The sequence below is a fragment of the Delphinus delphis genome, chromosome 18 (genome assembly GCF_949987515.2).
Source record: "Delphinus delphis chromosome 18, mDelDel1.2, whole genome shotgun sequence".
NCBI classification, from domain to species: Eukaryota; Metazoa; Chordata; class Mammalia; order Artiodactyla; family Delphinidae; genus Delphinus; species Delphinus delphis.
This window is the reverse complement of record NC_082700.1, coordinates 54,848,976-54,868,366: the sequence shown is the minus strand read 5'-3', so window position 1 is coordinate 54,868,366 and position 19,391 is coordinate 54,848,976. Positions and strand designations below refer to the sequence as shown.

General features: G+C 34.1%; 2 pseudogenes; one reads left to right on the top strand and one right to left on the bottom strand.

Moving 5' to 3' along the window:
* Positions 1 to 6,655: 6,655 nt before the first annotated feature.
* LOC132413985 (U6 spliceosomal RNA) lies at positions 6,656 to 6,768 on the bottom strand (annotated as a pseudogene).
* Positions 6,769 to 16,113: 9,345 nt separating this feature from the next.
* Positions 16,114 to 16,869, top strand: LOC132413624 (large ribosomal subunit protein eL8 pseudogene; annotated as a pseudogene).
* The last annotated feature ends 2,522 nt before the right edge of the window (positions 16,870 to 19,391 follow it).

Below are 19,391 nucleotides of genomic sequence, written 5' to 3'. Positions count from 1 at the left end.
TTAATAGAAACCTGGAAGTATATGACTCACCAGTACCATTATTAAACAGACTATTCTGATCATGCTGACTAAAAGTAACATTTGGCATGTTTCATTGAAACTCCTTTCAGGTACACAAACATGGCACAGTATAACAATAGGTTTCATAGCTCTATTAAACATATCCTGTAAAATATTTGGCTTATCACTTTTTAGGCAATGACTCCTTAAAACTTTAAAGTTTGACTTCTGATTCTAAAAATACACACAAACTTTTATTATTATATTTTCCAATTGCCTATCTGTGTAAATGTGTACTGTTCTCATTTTTTCCACTGCAAGGATAGCAGATGCATAAATTCTTTTCTATTTGCAAATCTCGAGTCAGCATTAAAAATGATAAACAATATTTCTGTATTTGAAAATGGCCTTGTTGAGGCTGAGAAAGAACCGGAGGCAATTAAATACCTTTTTTTTGTCGGTGCTTAATATAAGGCTTTATTTTTCCATCTCTGTGTTTAATACGGGAATAAAAACAAAATGAGATGAACTAATATTAATGAAACCCTTAAGTGAGTAATGGAGGTGAAAAGTTCAACAAGCAATAGAAAACTCAATATTGAGGAAAAGGGATTATCTGACAATGAATGGTTATCCACATATTAGCTTGGATGGATAAAGTACATCATTTATAATTCTGAGAGCTTGTGTTCAGTTTTCACATGAGTTTTACTTTATATAATACCTAGAAGCTCAGTTGCATCATTTTGGATCTTTCAAATATGTATGATTTTTTAAAAATCAGGTAGGCGAGTGATTGTTTGAGGGCCAATTTGCATTTATTTGAACACCTATCAAACTCAACATTCTCTTCTCAGTGGCTGGATGAAGCAGGGGAGTAATGATATGAAATATCATTTTTCAGTCTGCACAAGTTATAAGACAGCATGAGTAAAACACCAAGTTGCCAGAGCTAAGGAGAATGTTTTAGACCCATAATTCAGGAAATGCTCAGCAGAGGTTTATTTTCAGCTCAGCTACAATCTAGAAGTGATGCTTTCTGCCAAAAGAGCTTAATTGTATACACCTGTCCATTACTTAATGCCTTTAATTTGTGTAAACTGTCTCTGAAAAATCTTCCACTCAATAAAAATTATTAAATAAACATTGATTTCATTATTTTTTATCTTAGTATGTTTTCATAATTATAGACAAATTGCAGAATAGAACACAGAACTCCTGTTACCCACACTCACATTTTGGTCATTTGTTTATCTATATCACCCTCCCCAAACACACACACATTTTTTTGGTTTTTAATCATGTAATAGAAATTTGCAGGTATTATATACCACAATCTATTTATAAATACTTCAGTATATTTTATACTTATATTTAAAGTACTCACAGGCCAGTCTAGAATTAATTTGAGAAGGGACCACATAAGAGTGCTAATATTAGGAGGCCTGTTTCATGGTCACCAAAGCAAGTCAACCACATTAATGTAACAATTTTCACATAAGGCTGGTCACTTTGAAAGGTAACAGTGACACATAGTAACATTTCTTTCCCTTCAAGATATTTCTGGTGTGTAACAAAACTTAATGGTTCTGTAAATTAAAATAGCCCTGAGAACTTCACAAGACTGTAGATAACTCCTAATTCTGTCTCCATTACAGCATTATTAAAACAGAAATATCTTAATTCATATCTGTAGTGCACTTATATTTTGACCCAATGTTATGTTTTCAGGTCTGAGGAAGCAGCTAACTCACCCTATGTAATTTCTTGTACTCCAGGTACTCAGACAATCAGCCATATTACTGAAGCAGAGTTCACTTATTCATATTGCGATGGACTCATAGATTCCTTTTGTATTTAGTGAGTTTTAATCCATTCGCATTATTATTTTGATGCTCAAAGTGCCCCATATTTGTCCATGAAAATTCTTTAAGCTGGCTTTTGTGATTTTTATCATGTCCCAATCATTCTTTGAGTTCTTACTGTCTGGTACAAAACATATTCCAGTCTCACCTTGTACTTTCCCTCCCCTAGCACAGAAACCTGTAATTTCCTCAAGGAATCCTCGTTTCTAGACAACTGTGGAGGATTATATTTGGAAACAAAGATCTAGACCTTGATGTTTTCATTGTTATTTGAATGTTGCTGCACTCATGCCCTGACAGTGGACAGAGCAAGCTTCCCACACATGTATAAGTGCATGTGCGCACATGCGCGTGCACACACCCACAGAGCTATCTATCTACCTATCTATCACCTATCATCTGTCTATCTCTCTACCTCTATCATCTATCAAAATCAAGGAGCACACTGATTTCTCAAATTCTATGTTTGTAAGTATCTCCCTTTTCAGACAAGGAGTAACCAGTCTCCTGCTTTTCTCAGTGTGTTTACTTATTTGATTAGTTTCTCAGTATGTAAGCAAGCGCTGGCACTGTGTGTGGACACCCTGCTCAATGTATTTGGGTTCTTGTTGGGATTCTGCCACTCCACCACCACTATCTAAACACCTGACTCTCCTTGAACTGTGACATCCCACAAGAAGTCACGTCTTCTACCATGCAAATTCTCTCCTCATCAACTCCAGCTTGGAAAATGCATGGAAGCCTCCTTCTTCAAACTAACTGGACACTAACACCCCATTGCTGAACTTGTACCCCTAACTTCCTATGTGGAATCACCAATTCAGCAATAACCCCAGGCCAGTTTGCACCCCTGCACTGATTCACTTCTCTCCCCCTCACACTTCACACTGCAGTCACTGCCACTTATCTCTGCATGGATGCCCTACTAACTCCACTCAAACCCAACACCCATTCTGCTTAAATAATTATTAAAGCATGTGCTTTAGTTTCAGAAATTACATTTCCTCCAAAATTTAAAATTGATTGATGACTTAGTTAAACATTCTTCACATTAAGATACTTCAGATTTTCTTAAAAACTTTTAATTTTTAAACACTGAAGATAAAAACAAAGCTACTATTAAAAACCTGATTAGTACTCTGAGACTGCATTTGTTACAAATGTTCTAACACAAATGGGTATACTTTTTTTTTAAACATAGTTACATAGAATTAGAATTATTACAATCTTTTAAATTCTTGCATGGTCTTTTTATATTTATTTTCTCACATTGGTTATCTTGTTTTCATTAGTTAATAAATGCCAGTAAATCTACTGGGAAATTTGACCTGTTTGCTCCATGGGCACCATTATCCCCCAGCATTTCATCTGAGAAACCATCCTGAATCTCACAATCATTGTTATACAGTTTTAAAGCGTCTATTGTGTTATTAAAAACGACATATGCACACACACACACAGATACACACCCACACTCACACATTATTATTTTTTTTAACTTAGAAAGTGGATATCACTCTTTATGCACATTCCTGGGTCATTTGTTTTTCCAGTTACTATTACATTTCTATGATTTATCTATATTATTGTGTTTACCCTAATTCAATCATTTTCAGCCACATAATATTCTGTCTTGCTCATACATCCATTTTCCCACCAGTGAAATCAAGTTTGTTTTCTGAAATTTGTTATGAAAAGTAGTGCTCTGAGCATTCTTGGAAATGTATCCCAGAGTACATATGGCAAAGTTTCCCCTTGGTATATACTGGCAAACAGAATTTCTGGGTTGTAGGGTATGTGGCATTTTCAACCTTCAGAAATAGAAGCCACTTAAAATCCTACCAGTTATGTAGCATCTGGAGTCAGATTCTAACACTTAATTCTGTCATATTTTATTATTTATATTAATTAATGGGTGTGCAATATTTTGTATAATTTTATTCATAACTTGAAGTTCATAATTCTTAGTTTCCCCCACTGCAGGTATGATTTTACCATAAGACATAGAGAGCTAGGGTTTTCATATTAAATCAGCTGAGACTTCAGATATGTTTAATGAACCATAGCACCAAAGCCAAAACTTTCACGTCTTTCTTGGCGATTTTATTTTTTTTACATCTTTATTGGAGTATAATTAATTTACAATGTTGTGTTAGTTTCTGCTGTAGAACAAAGTGAATCAGCTATATGTATACATATATCCCCATATCCCCTCCCTCTTGAGCCTCCCTCCCAAACTCCCTATTCGACCCCTCTAGGTCATCACAAAGCATCGAGCTGATCTCCCTGTGCTATGCAGCAGCTTCCCACTAGCCATCAATTTTACATTTGGTAAATGTAAAATTTATCAAATGCTACTCTCTCACTTCGTCTCAGCTTCCCTTTCCCCTCCTTGGCAATTTTTATATCCACCATCCAGGTGGACAGGTCCCCTTCTTATGTACTTCAGTTTTGGAATCTTAATTGTTTCCCCAGAAGATGTCTGTATTGAGTGTTGTATCTTTCTATTATATACTGTTGCTATTTAAAATTTTCAATTTTGCCTTCTGTATTTTCTCATCTTACAGTAGATACAAGCCTAGTATAAAACTGCTTATTCTGAGTGTGGTTGGATGTGGTTTGATTTAACCTAAACATTTTGTTGTCAATTAAAATTTCTTAAATTATCTTTATCACTGGTCAACATTATTGTTATTCTACCATGATTAGTAATCCACACATTACCTTTACCCATTTAAAAATTCTTAGCATATTGTCATGGCTTTGTGGTATAAACAGCTATTTTACAAGTCTACCCGATTTAACATCATATAGACTAGTTCTGATATAGACATATACATCAGTATAAGAGAATATAAAGCTCAGAAATAAATTCACTAATATTGTTACACGGTCATGAAAGACTTTGACTCAATCTGCACTGACAGTATATATAAAATACTGATTTTTTTACTCTATTTCTTAATTTGATATTTTATAGCAGAATATGTTTACATATGATTATATCTCATACTAATATTTTAGCATTAAACTTATGTGAATTAATTAAAATATAACTTTAGTACATAACTTATGATTTACTGTAACACTCTTTTTTTTAACATCTCTATTGGAGTATAATTGCTTTACAATGGTGTGTTAGTTTCTGCTTTATAACAAAGTGAATCAGGCATACATATACATATATCCCCATATCTCCTCCCTCTTGTATCTCCCTCCCATCCTCCCTATCCCACCCCTCTAGGTGGACACAAAGCACCGAGCTGATCTCCCTGTGCTATGTGGCTGCATCCCAATAGCTTTCAATTTTACATTTGGTAGTGTATATATATATGTCCATGCCACTCTCTCACTTTGTCCCAGCTTACCCTTCCCCCTTCCTGTGTCCTCAAGTCCATTCTCTATGTCTGTGTATTTATTCCTGTCCTGCCCCTAGGTTCTTCAGAACCGTTTTTTTTTTTTTTAGATTCCATACATATGTGTTAGCATATGGTAATTGTTTTTCTCTTTCTGACTTACTTCACTCTGTATGACAGACTCTACATCCATCCACTTCACTACAAATAACTCAATTTCGTTTTTTTTTTATGGCTGAGTAATATTCGACTGTATATATGTGCCACATCTTCTTTATCCATTCATCTGTCAATGGACACTTAGGTTTGCTTCCACGTCCTCGCTATTGTAAATAGAGCTGCAGTGAACACTGTGGTACATAACTCTTTTTGAATTATGGTTTTCTCAGGGTATATGCCCAGTAGTGGGATTGCTGGGTCATATGGTAGTTTTATTTTTAGTTTTTTAAGGAACCTCCATACAGTTCTCCATAGTGGCTTATCAATTTACATTCCCACCAACAGTGCAAGAGGGTTCCCTTTTCTCCATACCCTCTCCAGCATTTATTGTTTGTAGATTTCAGATGATGGCCATTCTGACTGGTGTGAGGTGATACCTCATTGTAGTTTTGATTTGCATTTCTCTAATAATTAGTGATGTTGAGCATTCTTTCATGTGTTTGTGGGCAATCTGTATATCTTCTTTGGAGAAATGTCTGTTTAGGTTTTCTGCCCATTTTTGGATTGGGTTGTTTGGTTTTTTGATATTGAGCTCCATGAGCTGCTTGTAAATTTTGTAGATTAATGCTTTGTCATTTGCTTCATTTGCAAATATTTTCTCCTATTCTGAGGGTTGTCTTCTCATCTTGTTTATGGTTTCCTTTGCTGTGCAAAAGCTTTTAAGTTTCATTAGGTCCCATTTTTTAATTTTTATTTTTATTTCCATTTCTCTAGGAGCTGAGTCAAAAAGGATCTTGCTGTGATTTATGTCATAGAGTGTTCTGCCTATGTTTTCCTCTCAGAGTTTTACAGTGTCTGACCTTACATTTAGGTCTTTTATCCATTTAGAGTTTATTTTTGTGTATGGTCCTAGAGGGTGTTCTAATTTCATTCTTTTACATGTAGCTGTCCAGTTTTCCCAGCACCACTTATTGAAAAGGCTGTCTTTTCTCCATTGTATATCCTTGCCTCCTTTGTCATAGATTAGTTGACCATAGGTGCATGGGTTTATCTCTGAGCTTTCTATGCTGTTCCACTGATCTATATTTCTGTTTTTGTGCCACTACCATACTGTCTTGATTAATGTAGCTTTGTAGTATAGTCTGAAGTCCGGGAGCCTGACTCCTCCAGCTCCATTTTTCTTTCTCAAGATTGCTTTGGCTATTCGGGGTCTTTTGTGTTTCCATACAAATTGTGAAATTTTTTGTTCTAGTTCTGTGAAAAATGCTATTGGTAAAAAATATGGAACGCTGCATGAATTTGCATGTCATCCTCACGCAGGGGCCGTGCTAGTGCCAATCTTCTCTGTATCGTTCCAATTTTAGTATATGTGCTGCTGAAGCGAGGACTACTGTAACACTCTTTAAATTTCTTATATCAAACAACAATTTGAGTTTTTAATCTTATGACACAAGAAACTTATTTAAGATAACAATAAACATTTAACCCAATAATATGAACATGTAATGAGTTTAAAATAGATACTTTTTTAGGATACCATTCTTCAAAATGTTCAATAGTCATAGACAGTATGTCACAGAGTTTGTGCTATGTACAAGAGTTTGTTTTTGTGAGGTTTGAAATTTGGCTCATTCTGGGATTTTGTTATTCTAACATGTGATGCAACATATTGAAATAAACTGTAGTTATTCTTCCTTTTCCACACCTATTTCCCTTCCTGATTACTCCAGTCACAAACAGTAGGTGGGGATGAGCAAGACAGGTGCTTATGTGTGTGTGTGTTGTGTTGATAAGGGATCAAGGTGCTCCACAATTCAGAGTCAGAGGCTAAGTAAGTAGAGTGAGGATGGTGTTCAAAGGAAACAGACAGCCCAGAAAGGGCTATTGGTACCAGAACAGGATTAGAACTCAATCTTGGGCAGGGGGGCAGAGGTGACAGCAGCTGCCCAGGCTAGAGTATTGGATTTAGAGCAGTGTAAGAAGGGTATCTTCTTGGGGAGGCTGAAGCCTGGCTTAGTATATAATACCTAAGTATGAGAAGGGCATACAAGAGGAGACTGCGGAGAAATGGAGAAAATGAAAATCAACCCTGTGTTATTGGATTTAAATTAGAGATATTGTAAACTCAGAGATTTTAACCTATTGAGATGGATATAGAAATAAATGTGTGTGTGTGTGTGTGTGTGTGTGTGTGTGTGTGTGTGTATTTCTGGCTCTATCTACTACAATGGTCCTATGAGAAGTGACATACCAATAACAATGAACACACCTAGCACTAAAATCTTTTCTGTACTCTATTCTCCATTAAAATAACCTAGAATTCTATTGAGAAATGACTCATTTTAGTAGTGGGGTGAGGAAAGTACAAAATGAGATCCCAATGGGGTATTTTCTAGGCCAGAAAATAAAGAAGAGTTCAAAGAATGATGAGTGCATGCCAAAGGATATGTAAGTCCATTTAAAGAGATCCTCACTGTAAAAAACTTAAATGTCAAAATGATGATATTAATGGATTACACCTGATTAACTAAAATAAGAACTCATGAGTCTACACTAATAAAAATTAGTGAATAGATGTTTGATGAAGTCTCAGACTATCTCCATCCCAGTACTTATATATATATAAAAGGGAAAAAAAATAAAAGAGAGAAAAAAAGAGAAACTTTAGAATGGATAACACTAGTATGTGTCATCTTAATCAAGTGCTCAAAGTCAAAATAATTAAACAAGTAATGAGACAAATTAAAATGGTGTGCCATTACAGGATTGGATGGGAAGGACACGGCATCACTTCTTTGTTAAACCTGCCCAAAATACTTAATCTGAATTGAATTATGATGAGATATTTGAGAATCCCAAATAGAAGGGCATTATCAAAAACAACTGGTTTTTAATATGCCCATGTGTCAAGGTCATGAAAGTCAAGGAAAAACTGAGAACTGTTCCAAATGAATAAAATCAAAATGACATAGAAAATAAATGCATGTGTGTAATTTTGGACTTTACCCCTTTATTTTAATGGATATTACTAGAATAACTGGAGAAATTTGAATGGTTTCAGGAATAGATGGTAGTAATATATTAATATCAATTCCTGATCTTCATGTTTACATTGTGGTTTTCTAGAACATGACTGGAAGAAATATACACAAAAATTTTTTGTGAGTGATTGGGCATCATGTCAGCAGCTTACTCTTAGATGATTCAGAAAAAAGTTATTTGTGATGTACTTGCCACACTTATTAACTTTGAGATTATTTCAAAAAATTTTTAAATGTAAAAATATAATTGTTATATACACACACAAATTGCCCACATTGTTTTTGTATTATTGTGCATAATTTTATTTATTTTGCTACTGCAAGATAGGGGAAAAGGTCCCTCCAGGTTCACTTTACAAGATGGGTATAAAAAAACATTTTTCCCCAAACATATATAAGTCTTTAAATATTTTTATTATGATTACTTAATGCTTGATTATATAGAAGATAATTCATTGAGGCAAGGTCCAGCTGGATACATTTTCCCATCTTCCAATGTTCACAAGGATTAAGGAAACTTGTAGTCTTATCAAAGGCTATTAAAAATTGTTGATTCAGGATTTAATCAAAACCATGAAATGGCATAAAGCCATGTAATAGTTAAAATAATATCAAATAAAAAAGCATTTTGTAAGTTAATGCCTTTGTAAATTAGACTTTTAACATGTTATATTTCCTTATAGAAGAAACTTTTAGTATAACTTTAAGGGAAAAACTGAATGTTGGTCATTTATTTTCCATGACCAGAAAGACATCATTCGTTAAAATAATCAATAGTTGGTACAGATTATTAGCAGTATTAATTACAACATCATCATTTCTCCTACACATAAATGAATTTCAGAAAATCACACTCTTAGTTTCTTACCACTGATTAGTGGCAGATGCAGAACTAATGATAACAATAATGGTTTTAATTAGTGATGTTATTTTTATGGCACACAGTGCATTCTCATTCATTTACTCAAGGAACCACAATCACCCTATATGATGGATTATATCCTCATTTTATACATAAAGATAAAATTCTCACAATGTGTTGAAAAAGTTGCCCAAGTTTCACACAGCAAAGTGGAGGATCCTGCAATTTGGTATCTAACTGGTCTAGACTTCAAAAACCATAAATTACTTCAAACTACTTCCACCTAATGTAGTGTATTTATTTCCCCATGCCACATTGTGAAAGGTATTTTTGTGTTGATGTATCTTTAAGGACTATTTCTAGTAGTCACTTAATTGATTATTTATGATCCTCTCCCTCCCTTTTGAACTTGGATTGAATTATGGGAATTGGTCTTAAATCTTTGAAGAATCAGCCTCCATTGATCACATACCTCTATAACTTGTGTCACATGACCATTGAAAATACAACTTGGGAAGATCTTTGGGTTATTGAGGAAAGAGAAGTTATAGCCTATATTTTGTAAACATTAGTATGACTATATATCAAAACAGAGGGTGTAAACAGCCTATTAGTACAGCATCTTCACCACGACGCTCATCCCTTTCAATCACTTCTCCATAAGAATATTCCTGCTTGCATACAATGGAACATTATATACCATTTCCCTTCTGCCTATTCAATTTTTACGTCAGTCAAATATCTTCCCCAGTATAACTGATTATTTTTGTTTTTCCAATCAAGAAGTACCCATATCAAAAATGGCTGGAGTAATTGTTTTGAGACATGAAATATAGTATTTTAGTTAGGATCATTTGCCTTTCAGTATAATTTTCTAAGAAGTGAAAGAAGAGGTTTGATTGAAATAATTGTGTTTTTTCTCCATGATGGCAATCTAGAGATTAAGAATGATTTCTGAATCATTATAAAATTCCTCTGTATTAGTTATCTATTGTGACATAACAATATTAACACAGACAGTGTTTATGACAACACATTATTATTATTATTATATCATAGTGTCTAAAGCTTTAAGAGTTTGGGCATGACTTAGTTAATTCAAATTCTCATAAAGATGCAATTACTGTGTTGGCTGATGCTGTGGTCTCATCTGACACTTTACTCTGAAATGATCCGCTTATAAGCTTTCATGTGGGCAGGATTCAGTTACTTAGAAGGCTGTGGAACTAAAAACCCCATTTTCTTGCTGGGTGTTCCTTGGAAGCCACTTTTAGCAACTTGCCATGCAACTCACACACAACATGGCAGTTACCTTCTGCAAAACCAGCAAGGAAGAGAAATTATTGTAGCAACACAGTTTACAGCCTTACATAACCTAATCGTGAACATGTAAAAACATGCACCCATCATCTTGCCTTATTCTACTCGTTACCAGCAAGTCATAGGCCCTGCACACTCAGAAGAGGATCACACAAGGATGTGAACACCAAGAGCTAGAGATCATGTGTGCAACCCTAGCATCTGTTCCCCACAGATCACCCTCTGGACTCTAGTTGTTTATATCCTTCCCACATGCAAAATACATTGATTCTCCTTCTAATGAGACATTCGCGAGACACTGATCCCATTCAAGATTTTGCTCTAAGTTTATAATCTTATCACCTAACAAGATTGGATCTAGATATGGATGAGGCTCTTTGTGTGTAGTTCTCTGTAATGAAAGAAACCAGTTAACTGTAAAATATAGAGACAAGTTTTCCAGCCCCTCCCCAACAAATCAACATGCAGCAGTTGAACAGTCACGTGGGAACATCTACAGGCATTCCCATTAAAACGGGGGGAAATGGAGAGAAGTAGTCATTGATCCTAAAATTCTGAAATCCAGTCTTGTGAATGTTGGAATTTCTTGATTATGTATGTATAAAAGTCACTATTTAACCATAAAAATTACTCATTTAAATTAGTTAATAAAAAATATAAAACCTAGCAAGTATCAGATATTTGTTCTACATATTTGCACAGAAAGATGTGCTTCATTTCGTTAAGAAGCTAATGTCACACTAGAGGAAAGATACATAATTTATTGGAATTTTGTGAATAATGAAATGCATATTAGATTACCTCTGAATGTATTCACATCCTCTTACAATAAGATATCATTTGAAAGGGCAAGAAAGGTAACTTCTGTTCATTTTATTTTTTATATATTTGAATCCTAATACTAATTTTGTCATTTTTAGCTATATCCAAATCTGTGGCATAAAAATATATATATATATATATTTGTGATATATATATATATATATATCTGAGTGATATATATATATATATATATATATATCTGAGTGATATATATATATATATATATATATATATATCACTCTCAATATATTCTGTGATAGGAAGAATTTTCCAAGTACATTATAATGTGTTTTGAACTGTGGGCATTCATTGTAGTATAACAACAGCCTGAAGAAATTTTAGTGTGTAAGCTCTTCAGTAGTTTAATCAGTATACATCTCCATTTTCAGTTTGGCATATAGGCAGAAATAAAACTGTAGCTATATGTTTGTCACTTTGGGATTTACCTTAAATCCTTTAGGTTGTCTTTCTATTTTGATAATCCTTTGCCAAATTACATTTTTTAAAAAAATTGAGTTAAAATTGGTATATAACCTTATATTAGTTTCAGGTGTATAATATTATAATTTGATATTTGGATACACCTCAAATTGATCACCACCAAAAGTCTACTAGTTATCATCCATCACCATACAACTGACTCCCTATGCTTTTGCTACCCCTCTACCTCCTTCTCCTTTGGTAACCACCAGTCTCTCTATCTATAAGTTTGTTTTGATTTGTTTCGTCTGTTTGTTTTCAGATTCCACATATAAGTGAAAACATATGGTATTTGTCTTTCTCCGTCTGAGTTATTTCACATTGTATAATACCCTCAAAGTCCTTCCATTTTGTTGCAAATGACAAGACTTCCTTCTTTTTATGGTTGTGTAGTATTCCATTACATGTATATGTGTGTGTGTGTGTGTATATATATATATATATATATATATATATATATATATATATATATATATATATATATATGGCTCACATCTTTTTTATCTATGCATCCATTTATGAACATTTAGCTTGTTTCCTTAGCTTGGTTATTGTAAATAATGCTGCAATGAACATGGATGTATATACTTTTTCAAATTACTGTTTTCACATTTTCCAGGTAAATATCCAGAAATGGAAAAGCTTGATCATATGGTAGTTCTATTTTTAAATTTTGAGAAATTTCCAAATCATTTTCAATGGTGGCTATACAAGTTTACATTCCAACAAATAGTATATGAGATTTCTCTATTTTCCACATCCTCTTCAACATTTTTTATTTCTTCTCTTTTTGATAACAGCCATTCTAACAGGTGTGAGATGTTATCTCATTGTGGTTTCGATTTGTATTTCCCTGGTATTTAGTGATGTTGAACATCTTTTCATGTGCCTGTTGGCCATTTGTATGTATTCTTTGAAAAATTTCTATTTAGATCCTCTGCCCATATTTTCAATGGGCTGTTTCTTTTTTTGTTGTTGAGATGCCTGACTGTTTTGTTTTCTTAAATATATTTTGGATATTAACCCCTTATCAAGGTTATGATTTGCAATTATTTTCTTCCATTCAGTGGGTTGCCTTTTCATTTTGTTGATGATTTCCTTCAATGTACAGAAGCCCTTTAGTTTGATGTAGCAGCTTATGTTTATTTTTGTTTCCCTTGCCTTTAGATTCATACCTCCCAAAATAATCACTAAGACCAATGTCAAGGAGTTTACCACATAAGTTTTCTTCTAAGAATTTATGGTTTCAGGTCTTATATTCAAGTATTCAATCCTTTTTAAGTTAATTTTTCTGTAGGGTGTAAGAAAGTAGTCTAGATTCATTCTTTTGCATACCAAGTTTTCCCAACACCATTTATTGAAGAGACTGTCCTTTCCCCATTGTCCATGGCTGGATCCTTTGTTGGAAATTAACTGTCCATATATGTCTGGGCTCTTTGTTCTGTTCCACTGATCTGTGTTTCTGTTGTCATGCCAATACCATACTTTTGATTACTATAACTTTGTAGTATAGTTTGAAATCAGGAACTTGATAACTCATCTTTGTTCTTCTTTCTCAAGATTGTTTTGGCTATTTGGGATCTTTTATAAACCACACAAATTTTAGAATTATTTGTTCTAGTTCTGTGAAATATGCCATTGGAATTCTGATAGGGAGTACACTGAATCTGTAGATTGTTTTGGGTAGTTTGAACATTTTAATGATTCTTCCAATCCATGGAACATCTTTCCACTTATTTGTTACTTCTTTAGTTTCTTTCATCAATGTCTTATAGTTTTCAGTGCAGTTTTTAACCTTGATTAAATTTATTCCTAGGTATTTTCTTCTTTTTTACATAGTTGTAAATGAAATAGTTTTCTTAATTTCTCTTTCTGATAATTCATTACTAGTGTATAAAAATGCCATAGATTTCTGTATATTGATTTTGTATCCTGCAAATGTATTGAGTTCACTTATTAGTTCTAACAGATTTTTGGTGGAGTCTTTAGGGTTTTCTATCCACAAATGGTGACAGTTGTACTTCTTTCTTTCTTACTTGGATAACTTTAATTACTTTTTCTTGCCTAATTGCTCTGGCTAGGACTTCCAATACTCTGTTGAATAAAAGTGGTGAGAGTGGTATCCTTGTCTTGTTACTGACCATAGAAGAAAAACTTTGTTTTTCCTTGTTGAGTATAATGTTAGCTGTGGGTTTGTCATATATGGCCTTTATTATGTTGAAGTACATTCCTTCTGTAACCAGTTGGTTGAGAGTTTATATCATGAAAGGATGTTGAATTTTATCAATTTTTTTTCTGAATCTACTGGAATGATCATACACTTTTTATCCTTCATTTTGTTAACATGGTGTATCATATTGATTGATTTGCAGATGTTGAGCCATCCGTGCATCTCTGGAATAAATCCCACTTGATCATGGTGTATGTTCTTTTTAATATATTTTTGAATTCAGTTTGCTAATATTTTCTTGAGGATTTTTCCATCTTTGTTCATCAGAGATATTGGCCTGTAATTTTCATTTTTTGTGATATCCTTGTCTGGTTTGGTATCAGGGTAATGCAGGCCTCCATTAAATGAGTTTGGAAATGTTCTCTCCAGTTTAATTTTTTGGAATAGTGTAACACTGGGGCAGGGCAAGCAGCCTTAGCAAGGTAGAGAGAGACTATCAATAAATGGCACCTGCCAGCCTCAAGCTAGCAGAGTAGGAGATTGAAAAAAAATGGCACCTGCAAGCAATTACATCCCCAGAAAGAGTTTCAAGAGACATCTGTCTCTCTGAAAGACACTTTAGGTTAGTTAATGAATCTTCTTCATGTATGGTCTAGGTGATTTCCAAATTGCTGCTTTTGAGTTGGGTCCCAGGGTGAGTCTGTGAAGAGCCCTTTAAAAGTGGAGTCTCAGTTTCCTATAGCCTTTTGAGTCTCCTGGACATAAGCCCCATTGTTTTTCAAAGCCAATTATTTTGGGGGTTCATCTTTCCAGCACAGTTCACAAGGGTTGGGGTACCTGATGTGAGACTCAAACGCCTCATTCTTCAGGAAGAAGCTCCTTTTTTGTGATATTTTCTGATATCCCTCCTGCTTGTGGGTCACTACTCTACTGGTAGGGGCCCTGTGGAGACTGCCTCTCTGCCTCTCCTACCTTACTCAATGTGGCCTTTTTATAGTTTGTTGTGGAAGAGCTGTTCTGCTGGTCCTCTGATTATCTTCAGAGAGAATTATTCCACAGGTAGCTGTAACTTTGGTGTGTCCCTGGGAATAGGTGAGACCTGTGTCTTCCTAAGTCCCATCTTCAACCAATTCCCCAAATTACTCTTCCCTTTAGCATTTTTAGACAGTCAAAATATCCCTCATCCAGTGTTTTCAGGATGAACTTATTGAACATTTTAATAAAATAGCTAATGTAATTAAAGAAAAAGTGACACTGTGACATTTCCACATATATTAAACAATGAGGAACATAAGTTAGTTCTCAAAAATTATCCATCAGTCTTGTGTCATTAATGGTCTCCCCAGAACCATAGTAAATCTATATTGTAATACAATAGCATTGTTCAAGATAGCATGGTTTAAAATTCTATGTCTATAGTATATATCAATTATCATCAGTAGTTATCTTTCATTCCAAGAAGATACTCTCTTTTCACTCCAAGTAACTGATAAATTGATATATAAATTATCTATGGACCACAGACGTACTGATTTTGGTTTGAAATTGACACTGTAACATACTGACCATTACCTAAAGGAGAAAATTCAAATACATCAGAAAACTTGCAGGCATTGTGTAGAAAATATGCAGGCATTGACAAAAGATTGTGATTTACTTTAATAAAATGTTGCATAGAGTTGTGTTTTTAATTTTACTGAACATATGTAAATATGAACAATCTACCTTAAGTCATTTCAAGTATGTAACAAAAAAAAAATTATGCAAGACTGGTTCAATGCAACAGCAGGCATCAAGGCCATAAATAATTCTATGAGTAATATTTAAATAAAAATTAAAATGTTATTTATTAATTATAATATACATATACAGTGTGTGTAAAGAGAGAGAGAAAGAGGATTGCACTGTTGAGCCAGACCACTAACTTATAATTTATTACCTTTGGAAAATTTAATATATGGAATTTGGAAAAAAATATGTAGAATTTTTTAAATATAAGAAACAAAATATTAGGAAAAATAAGATCAATAAATCCAAAATGAATCAAAATATTGATGTTAAATTATACAAACAGGGAAGTTTAAAAATTCAGAGTTATTTTTCAAATTTCCAAATAAATCATCTATATATTAGAATACAACTTTTCTTCCAGCTGCCCAAGATACCAAAGGGATAGAAGGCCACGGGGAAGAAAGTGGCCCTGGTGCCTGCTGTCGTGAAGAAGCAGGAGGCCAAGAAGGTGGTAAATCCCCTGTTTGAGAAAAGACCCGATAATTTGGCATTTGACAGGACATCTAGCTCCAAAGGGCCCTCACCTGCTTTGTAAAATGCCCCTGCTCCATCCAGTTGTGGTGGCAAAGGGCTATCCACCATAAGCAGCTAAAAGTGCCTCCCATGATTAACCAGTTCACCCAGGCCTTGTGCCACCAAATAGCTTCTCAACTGCTTGGGCTGGCCGATAAATACATATCAGAGATAAAGCAAGAGAAGGAGCAGAGACTGTTTGTCAAGGCTGAGAGGAAAACTGCAAGCAAAGGGAATTTCCCCTCTCAGTGGCCACCTGTTTTTCGAGCAGAGGTTAACAGTGCTACCATTTTGGTGGAGAACAAGAAGACTCAGAAGGCACTGATTGCACATGACATGGATCCCATGGAGCTGGCTGTCTACCTGCCTTCCATGTGTCATAGGATAGAGTTACTGACTGCATTATCAAGGGGAAGGCCAGCTGGGAAGTCTAGTCCACAGGAATACCTATACCACTATCACCTTCACACAGGAAGGTATAAAAAGTTAATTTGCAGTTTTAAATTTCTTACCAGAAATCATCTATACCAAATTCACAAGTTTGTCAGGTATTGACACATTCTATATCTCCTCTAACTGCTCCACCAATTCATAATATTTTCCTCTTTCTTCAACGTCCAAAATAATTTCCTCTCTGCCTAACTAGTTTTGACTGGAAGTCTCCTGCCTGTAGTTCTGGCCACCAGCAAAGGTAACAAAACTAATGGTACATAATAGGCCTAGTCTTGAGAGGTCCAGATTATCCCTTCAGCACTGCACTTCAAAGGAAGTCACAAGGCCAACCAAGGTTTAAGAGGAGGAGAAAGACTACCTTTTGGTGTGAACAGTGGCATGCATATAGAGAAAAAATGAATTATTGGAAACCTTACTTAGAGACTATCACATGGGAATAGAAACAGTTTTTATGAGAATGTTTTCAAAGAAGGAAACCATAATATAATATATAAGTAATTTTAAGAAGACTAGCATTTTAATGATCTGATATATTTAATAACACCATAAAGCAAAACATGAGGCAGATAAAAATTAGAGAAAGGTTTTTTTTAGTGTAAGATAAAGAAATAGTATTCAACCTAAGTAATACACTATAACAAATAAATGCTATGAAATATACATTAAATTGTGCAAATGACATGATTATGATTGGACAATTCACAAAAAAGAAATATGTATAAAATAATGTTTATCCTATTCAAATGATTATCTGATATTAAATTGTTTTGGGACATATAAATCATCATAATTGTAGAAAATCCTAAAGATTACACACACACACACACACACACACACAAACACTATTAGAATTAATAAGTGAATTCAGTAAAGTTGCAGTACACAACATCAACATACAAAAATCAGTTGCACTTCTATACACTGAAAACAAATGACCCAAAAAGGAAATTGAGAAGACAATCCTATTTACAAATCATAGATGAAAGAAATTAAAGAAGAAGCAAATAATTGGAAAAACATCTCATGTTCATGGGTTAGAAGACTTAATATTGTTAAAATGTCCATACTACCCAAATGATCTACAGATTTAATGCAATACTTATTAAAATCCCAACGGTACTTTTTACAGAAGTAAAAGAAAATAATCCTAAAATTCATATGGAACCCCAAAAGACTTCTCTTAGCCAAAGCAACCCTGAGAAAGACGAACAAAACTGAGAGGGATCACCATTCCTGATTTCAAATTATATTACAAAGATACAGTAATTGAAAAGTATGATACTGGCATAAAGACAGACGTATAGACCAATGTAACATAATAAAGACCTCAGATACAATCGCATGCATATACAGTCAAATGATCTTCAACAAGGGTGCCAAAAATACACAATGGAGAAAGTACAGTCTCTTCAATAAATGATGCTGGGAAAACTGGATATCTACAGGCAAAAAATGAAATTGGAACCTGATCTTACACCATACACAAAAATCAACTCCAAATGTTTTAAAGATTTAAACATAGAACCTGAAACTCTAAGACCCCTAGAAGACAATTAGGGAAAATCTTCGTGATGTTGGTTGTGGCTATGATTTCTTGGATATGACACCAAAATCAAAGGCAACAACAGCGACAACAAAAATTAGACAAGCAAGACTATACCAAACTGAAAAGATTCTGCAGAGCAAAGGAAACAATCAAGAGACTGAAAAGGCAACCAAAGGAATGGAAGAAAACATTTGCAAAATATATATCTGATAAGGAGCTAATATCCAAAATATGTAAGGAACTCCTACAACTCAATTGCAAAATAAGAAATAATCCAATTAAAAAATGAGCAAAGGACTTGAATAAACATTTCTGCAAAAAAGATATACAAATGGCCAACAGGTATATGAAAAGATATTTAACATTACTAATCATCACAGAAACACAAATCAAAACCACAGTGAGATATCATTTCACACTTGTTAGGATAGCTATTATCAAAAAAACAAGAGATAAGTGTTGGTGAGGATGTGGAGAAATGAGAATCCTGTGCGTTGTTGGTAGGAATGTAAAATGTTGTGGCTACTATGGAAGACAGTATGGAAGTTCCTAAAATAATTAAAAATACAATTGCCATATAATCCAGCAATCCCATTTCTGGGTATACATTTAAAAGAACTGAAATCAGGGACTTGAAGAGATATATGCACTCGTATGTTTACTGCAGCATTTTCACATGATTCAAGATATGGAAACATGTCTGTAGATGGATAAATGGATAAAGAAAACTGTAGTATATAGAAAAAAATAAAATATTATTCAGCCTTAAAATGGAAAGAAATCCTGCCATATGCAACAGCATCGATGAACTTGTAGGACATTATGCTAAGTGAAATAAACTAGTCACAGGAGGACAAATATTGCATGATTTCAATTATATGAGGTATCTAAAATAGTCACACTAATAGAAACAGAGAGTAAGATGGTGGTTGCCTGGCATTGGGGGAAGGCGGAAACAAGAAATTGCTGTTCAATAAGTTTCAGTTGTGCAAGGTGAATAACTTCTAGAGATC